This window comes from Eptesicus fuscus, chromosome 6, assembly GCF_027574615.1.
Source record: "Eptesicus fuscus isolate TK198812 chromosome 6, DD_ASM_mEF_20220401, whole genome shotgun sequence".
In the NCBI taxonomy this organism is placed as follows: Eukaryota; Metazoa; Chordata; class Mammalia; order Chiroptera; family Vespertilionidae; genus Eptesicus; species Eptesicus fuscus.
This window is the reverse complement of record NC_072478.1, coordinates 26527304-26534338: the sequence shown is the minus strand read 5'-3', so window position 1 is coordinate 26534338 and position 7035 is coordinate 26527304. Positions and strand designations below refer to the sequence as shown.

The following is a 7035-nucleotide window of genomic DNA, read 5'->3' as shown; positions in this document are numbered from 1 at the left end:
ATCTATTGCCCTATAAAAATTGCTCCCAAATTTAGCAGTTTAAGCAACAAACTTTCATTATCTCATAGTTTCTGTGTGTCAGGAATCCAAGTGCAGCTTAGATGGGTGGTTCTAGCTCAAGATCTCTCATGGGGTGTGGGCAAGCTGTCAGCTGGGGCTGCAGTCTCATTTGAAGGTTCGACTGGGAAAAGAGTGTCTCTCCTCCCTTCCTTCCTCCCTTCCTCCCTTCCTTCCTTCCTTCCTTCCTTCCTTCCTTCCTTCCTTCCTTCCTTCCTTCCTCCCCTCTTTTTTAAATTGTGGTAAGATCATTTAACATGAGATGTACACTTTTAACAAAATTTTAAGTGTACAATATGTACAGTGTTGTTAACTGGAGGCACAATGTTGTATGGCAGAATTGCTGTCCAGCGGCTACAGAAAATTTGTAGCCACTGGACAACTCTCTATGGGGGAGGATTCACTTCTAAGCTCACTCACATGGTGGTTGGCAAACCTCACTTCCTTATGGGCTTCTGGCCGGAGACTTTCATTCATCACAACATGGGTTTTTCAACAAGCTGCTTGAGTGTCCTTATGACATGGCAACAGGGACCTGGCAGCTGGCTTTCCCTATGCACTCAGGACAGAAGCCACCATCTTTCTTTTGTTGTTGTTAATCCTCACCCGAGGATATTTTCCCATTGATTTTTAGGGAGAGTGTAAGAGAGAGGGAAAGATAGAGAGAAACATCAATGTGAGAGAAACACATCAATTGGTAGCCTCCTGCACGCACCCCGGGACCAGGGAGGATCCTGCAACCAAGATATGTGCACTTGACTGGAATCAAACTGGGACCCTTTGGCCTGCAGGCTGACGCTCTATCCACTGAGCCAAACCAGCTAGCATGCCACCATCTTTTTATAACCTAATCTCAGTCACAACATTGCATCAATTCAGACATTAAATTTAGGCCCCACTCAAGGGGCGATGATTACTGAAGGGTGGAAATAGGAGAAAGTGGGGATCATTGGGGGCCATCTTTTAGGGGGCATCTTAGAGGCTGCCTATGCTTTGGAGCTACAGAAGGGTCCCATCACTTGCCCAAGCTCACAGAGCTAGCTAACAAATTGCAGAGCTGGGGTTTGAAGCCAGGCGGTCTTGGCTCTGACACCAGGTGCCTGACTCTGCCCAGTACTCCCTCTCCTCCTTGCGCGTTTGCAGCATGCTTGTACATGCAGAGAATATTCCTGGGAAGATGATACATAGAAACTAAGGGTATCATAACAGTAGGAGGGAGGCTAGGCTTTTCCCACTGTTGAGGCTGTCTGTATGTCTTTTTTGTTTTGTTTTAATCCTTACCCAAGGACATGCTTATTGATTTTAGAGCAAGAGGAAGAGAGAAAGAGAGAGAGAGAGAGAGAGAGAGAAACATCAATCTGTCGAATGTGCCCCAACCCAGAATCGAACCCAAAACCTTTGGGTGCACCAGATGATGCTCCAACTGAAATAGGAATTTTAGGGGGATATAGGCAGGTTTAGGGAATTTTTAGAATTGGGGGTCCATGGAAAAAACACATGGCTACAGACTGGGAGAAGTTACATTTCCATAACACAAGGGAGCCAGGGCAGTTACATTTCCATAAAACAAGGGAGAGGCAACAGTTACATTTATAGAAGACAAGGGAACTGGGAATAGCCAAAGGTCTATATTTACAAAATAAAGAAGGAGGAAGAAAGCCCAGAAGGAATAGAACAACAATGAGGGAGGAGGGCATCACATGTCCCAAGTGATGTTTGACCTTTGAGCTCAGGAGTTACTATAGTAACCAATTCAAAAGGGAATATTGACCAATCAGAAGAGATATCAGGACACAGAGCTGAAGCCTTTATAAACCGTGGAAACAGGAAGTCGGCGGGACTCTTCCCTTCCCCACATGGGAGTCTGCGATGTGAGATTCGTTCCCCTTCCCCACGTGGGAGTCTGTACATGTTCTTCAATAAATCTCCACCTTTGCTATACCATCTTCAGTCTGTGGATTCATTCTTCGACTCCAAGGTACAAAGAATCCGGGGAGCCATCCTGCCCAGGGGAACACTGCGTGTTCCAGTCCAAAAATCACATATCACAACCAACTGAGCCACAGCAGCCAGGGCTCTCTGTATGTCTCTGTGTGCATTTGCTAAGTGCAAACATTATTTTCCTAATGTGTGTGTGTGGGGGGGTGGGGGGGGGGGGCGTCAAAAAGCCCCAAAGGTATGATAAAGTGAAAAGATATTTGGTGCTAAAATATAAAATAAAAATCAAACAAGAAAATGTAAACCACATATTTCTGAGAAAAGAATTAGCCAGTAAAACGGCAGGGCCACTAACAATGAGCTTTGAGGACAAGGATGGCATCAAAACATCCCTCTGGGAGCTCTCCAGATCCCCTTGGGAGCACTCACCCCCGTCCCTCATCTCACCCCCCCCCCCGCCCCCGCCCTTGTGAAAACTTTTTTTTCCCTCCCAGAGGGATTTCTTCCTAATTGACTCTTTTTATTCAACTAATGACTGTTAATTAACCAGCACTATTAGTACTTTACAGGCCATTTATGCATTAGTGGGTGGCTTTAAGAGCCACTTACCAGTACTTGGCACAGACCCTAGTGTGAGCATCTGATCCTTTCAAGGGCGGCATAAAAGGACAATGTCCACAATGACTGGCTTCTGAATAGAGGATTTTGTATGGAAAGCACCTGTGTGCCGCGAAGACCTTTCTATTTCTGATGGCTCTCTCGCCATCTGCAGCCACATTTCTTCACGACTCTGAATTATTTCCATAGCAAACCGCCATAACTTCCAGCAGCCTTTGGAAGGGCAGGCTGAATACATGTCCAACACATTTTTTCCTAAATTTCATTTTTTTCAGCCAAGTGTATTAACCATTTCTAGGCAACCAGGGTGCAGGGGAATAGAATGGCCATTCCTGGGTTCCAGATTGGCTACCGATGAAAGGAAGTAGGAAAGAGGAAAAAGAGAAAAAGAAGAACTGGAGAGAAATGAAAGTGAGGAAGGAGGAGAGAGGTTTAAAAATAAAAAAACAGCTGGGAAGATAAACAATTCAGTGGCAAAAGCTGTCAAAAATTTTTATTGCAATAATAATCTACACTAATAAAAGAATAAGATGCAAATTGACCGTACCTTCGCGACGCCCACCAGCCAATCAGGAGTGAGTATGAAAATTAACTCAACAAAGATGGTGGCTTAATTTGCATATGCAGGCACCGCCCCAGCCACTCCAGGCCTCTGGGCAGCATGGGAAGGCAGAAAGGCGGCTCCAGGCTGGATGGAGCAAAAAGGTGGCTCTGGGCCGGAGCGAAGGCGGTGCTGGCAGTCAGGGGAAGGAAGGCCCATTCTTGCACAAATCTTCGTGCATCGGGCCTCTAGTAATAATAATAATAATAATAATAATTTTGTTGCCCGTTTTACAAAATGAAGCTAAGAATGTTTGATTCTAACTTAATTCCAAACGCTCTAGTTGTAAGGGTAACACTGCCAACTTGACAGGATTCCATGCATGAAAATAGTGACTTTTAAGGAATTATAGAAGGATCTGCCTAATATTCTGGCACAAGAGTCTAACTGGGGTGCAGCACTTTGAAGCTTACTCACATCTTCCTAAAGGACCCTTGTTACCCATGTTATTTGGGGGATGTCTCCGTGTGAATTCTGCCACGTTCATTTTTACTTGGAGGAAATTGCAAATAAGAAGAATATATAGTCTCATAAAGCGAACGGGTTTATGGAAGAAGTTAAATGTGTGGATTTGGTGTTCCTCTGAATTTCCTTGTGGACAGCCTCGTCTTTTTTCCCAGACCACCACTGTTTCAGAACATTCACTTTTTTCCCCAAGAGGAGCCCACCCTGAATAGGTGGAGCGGAGAGGCACAAGTTCCTTCCCTGGCCACCAGGGGGCGAAGGGATCCATGTTAGGGGCCTTAGCATGTGCACTGGGCTTTAAACACGGGTGGACCGAAATTCCTGTTGTTAAAGTTATGGTGAATTCTGGTTGTATCCCTCGCTTTTGGTTTATGAAGTGGTCAAATAGAGGGGACAGAAGCTGGTCTTTCCATTCATATCAGGATGTATGTATGTATGTATTTTTATTTATTTATTTATTTATTTATCTATTTATTTAGAAAGTGAGGAAGAAAGAAACATCAATGTGAGAGGGAAATATCAATAGGTTGCCTACCGTACAGGCCCCGACCTGGGATCGAACCCGAAATCTAGGTATGTGCTCTGTCCGAACCGTTTGGTGTTTGGGACAACACTCCAACCAACTGAGCCACCCAGCCAGGACAGGGTGTGTTTATTTTATGAGGACAGGCAATAAAGATTTTAATAAATGTAAAGATACAGATTAAAATGTGAAATTCTGAGTCTTGAAAAATTCTAAATTGTAAAAATACTTCTCTTTCTTACCCCTGAGTGCTTCTCAATCGTTCTTGCTGCAAGGTGCGCATATGAAGTCATATGCAGGTATTTGCATAAAATTTCCTCATGAAACCTCTTTCAACCTTTTAATAAAAAACCTGAACTTTCTTGCATGAATATAATTTTTAAAAGTATTTTTTAAATTGATTTCAGAAAGGAAGGGAGAGGGAAAGAGAGAAACATCAATGATGAGAGAATCATCCATTGGCTGCTTCCTGCACACCCCCCACGGGGGATCGAGCCCAAAACCCAGGCATGTGTCCCAACTAGGAATCGAACCGTGACCTCCTGGTTCATAGGTCAACCCTCAACCACTGAACCACACTGGCCAGGGATGAATATAACTTTTAAAATTAACTTCTATGCTTATAATCAGTATATACAATTACTGATTGAGAAATTTGCTAATGGTCTCTTGAAATTCTTTTTAATGTTTTGAAATGTTTATAAGCTTTTTAATGATATTTTTCTTTTAACTGAGCTATAACATCAAAGAGAACAGTTTTTAAATTTTTACATATGTGTGACTTTTTACATGTGTGCGGACCTCTGTCACCAGCACCTCGGTCAAAATATAGAACATTTCCATCCCCACAAAGGGCTCCCTCAAATCCTTTTCCGGTTATCTTCCCCACCCATTTATTCCAACATCTATCACCGTATTTATTTTGCTTATTCTTGAACTTCCTGTTGATGAAATTGTACAGAATGTACTCTTTGTGTCTGGCTTCTTCTGTGCAATATTACATCTGTGAGATTTATCCCTATTGTTAAGTGGATCAAATTATTCTTTTTAAAAAATTGTTGAGTTGTATTCTATTGTATGAATATACCACTATTTATCTATTCATTTTCCTATTGATGGACATTTGGTTTGTTTCAAATTTCCTCGATTTCCCTCCTATGGTCTCTCAACTTTTTATTGGCCTTTTACCGCCCCCCCTCCTTTCCTCCCCCCCCCCCCCCCCCCCGAGGGTGCCCCACTTCTGCTGCCTTATTAATGCCTTGGAACTCTGGTGTTGTTTACCTCCAACCCCACTTTGCCATCGGTGGTGGCCTTTTTCTTTTTTTTAATTTGTATTAATTTATTTTAGAAAGAGAGAGGGAGAGAGAAACACCAATTTGTTGTTCCACTTATTTATGCATTCATTGGTTGCTTCTTGTATGTGCCTTGACCGGCAACCTTGACATATTAGGTTGATTCTCTAACAAACTGAGCTACCCTGCCAGGGTGGTGGTGGTTCTTTTGGATGGATTGCATGGCGTTGCTGTTGTCCAGGGTGTCACCAAGATCAACGTCCTCCCCTTCTCCCAGCAGGCTGTGGTAGGAGGCGATCCAGCCGCCAGCTTGACCTTGACATTCAGCAGGGCCTTGTACTCCTGGGCTTAGTGCTGCCCCTCTGCATCTCATAGTGCATCTCCCGTTCCCTCGGGCTGTTCTCCAAGCTTGCCTTCAGATGTCCAATTGGGTGCAGGTGGATCTCCAAGGTCTAGACCGAAGGTCATCTCAGCAGCTCCTATGTCAGCGGTCTGCGAGGTGACCACTGTGGTGCTGCCCTCAATCTGCTGGGCCTAGTGCTTGTCTAGTTCCTCTCGGTTCTCCCGAGCCAGCTCATCATACTGGGCCCAGATGTGTGCCCTGATCTTGCTGAGGTCCCGAGATTTGGGAGCATCCAACTCCACGGTCCACCCAGAGTTGGCAATCTGGTTTCGTGGACCATTTACTTCCTCCTCGTGGTTCTTCTTCATGAAGAGCAACTCCTCTTTGAGGGCCTCAATCTCTGTCTCCAGATGCAGCTGAGTGATTTTGGTGTCATCAGTGACCACTGATGTCACTCTCCAAACACTGGCTCATGGCCAGCTCTGTCTCATACTTGACTCTGAAGTCGTCAGCAGCAAGACGGGCATTGTCCATCTGCAGAGCGATGCGGCCATTGTCCTCAGAACGTGCAAAGATCTGAGCCCTCAGGTCCTCGATGGTCTTGAAATAACGCCCCAGTCTCTGGCCCGAGCTCCCTTCTTCTTCAGGAGTTCTGGATTTTGCTCTCGAGTCCCCCATCATCAGCCTCCAGGCTTCTCACCTTCTCCAGGTAGGAGGCCAGGCAGTCATTCAGGCATTGCACAGTCTCCTTCTTGCTCTGGATGCCCCCTAGGCCTCCCAGACCCCTGGCCATCCCCGCAGCCAGGTCCTCGGACCCCCACTGCCCCGCACGCTGGTAAAGTGGGACGCAGAGAGGCCAGAAGCCCAAGCCCCCAAAACTGGCTGCGCTGCTGGCCTGCGGGTTCAGTGGCTGGGCAACTGCACAGAGCCCAGGTCTGCTAGTTTTACGAAGAAGCTGGACCGGCTGCGAAGCTCATGTTGCTCTAGGAGGAAGGCAAGCGGCTAAGACTCAAGTTCAAGTAGCAGTCCAATTTCCTCAAATTCTTGGTAGGCGCAATTGTCAAGAAATTTGGGGTGCACACAAACAGGTGACAAGAAATGAAAAACAAACAGTTTTTGCAAATCACTCAAAAATTACAACAGGCAAAATGATACTTTGCAGGTGATAGGAAATTTAAAATCACCTTTTGCAAGTCAT

General features: G+C 45.2%; 1 pseudogene; it reads right to left on the bottom strand.

The window, feature by feature from the left end:
• Nucleotides 1-5648: 5648 nt before the first annotated feature.
• LOC103294380 (keratin, type I cytoskeletal 18-like) lies at nt 5649-7035 on the bottom strand (annotated as a pseudogene).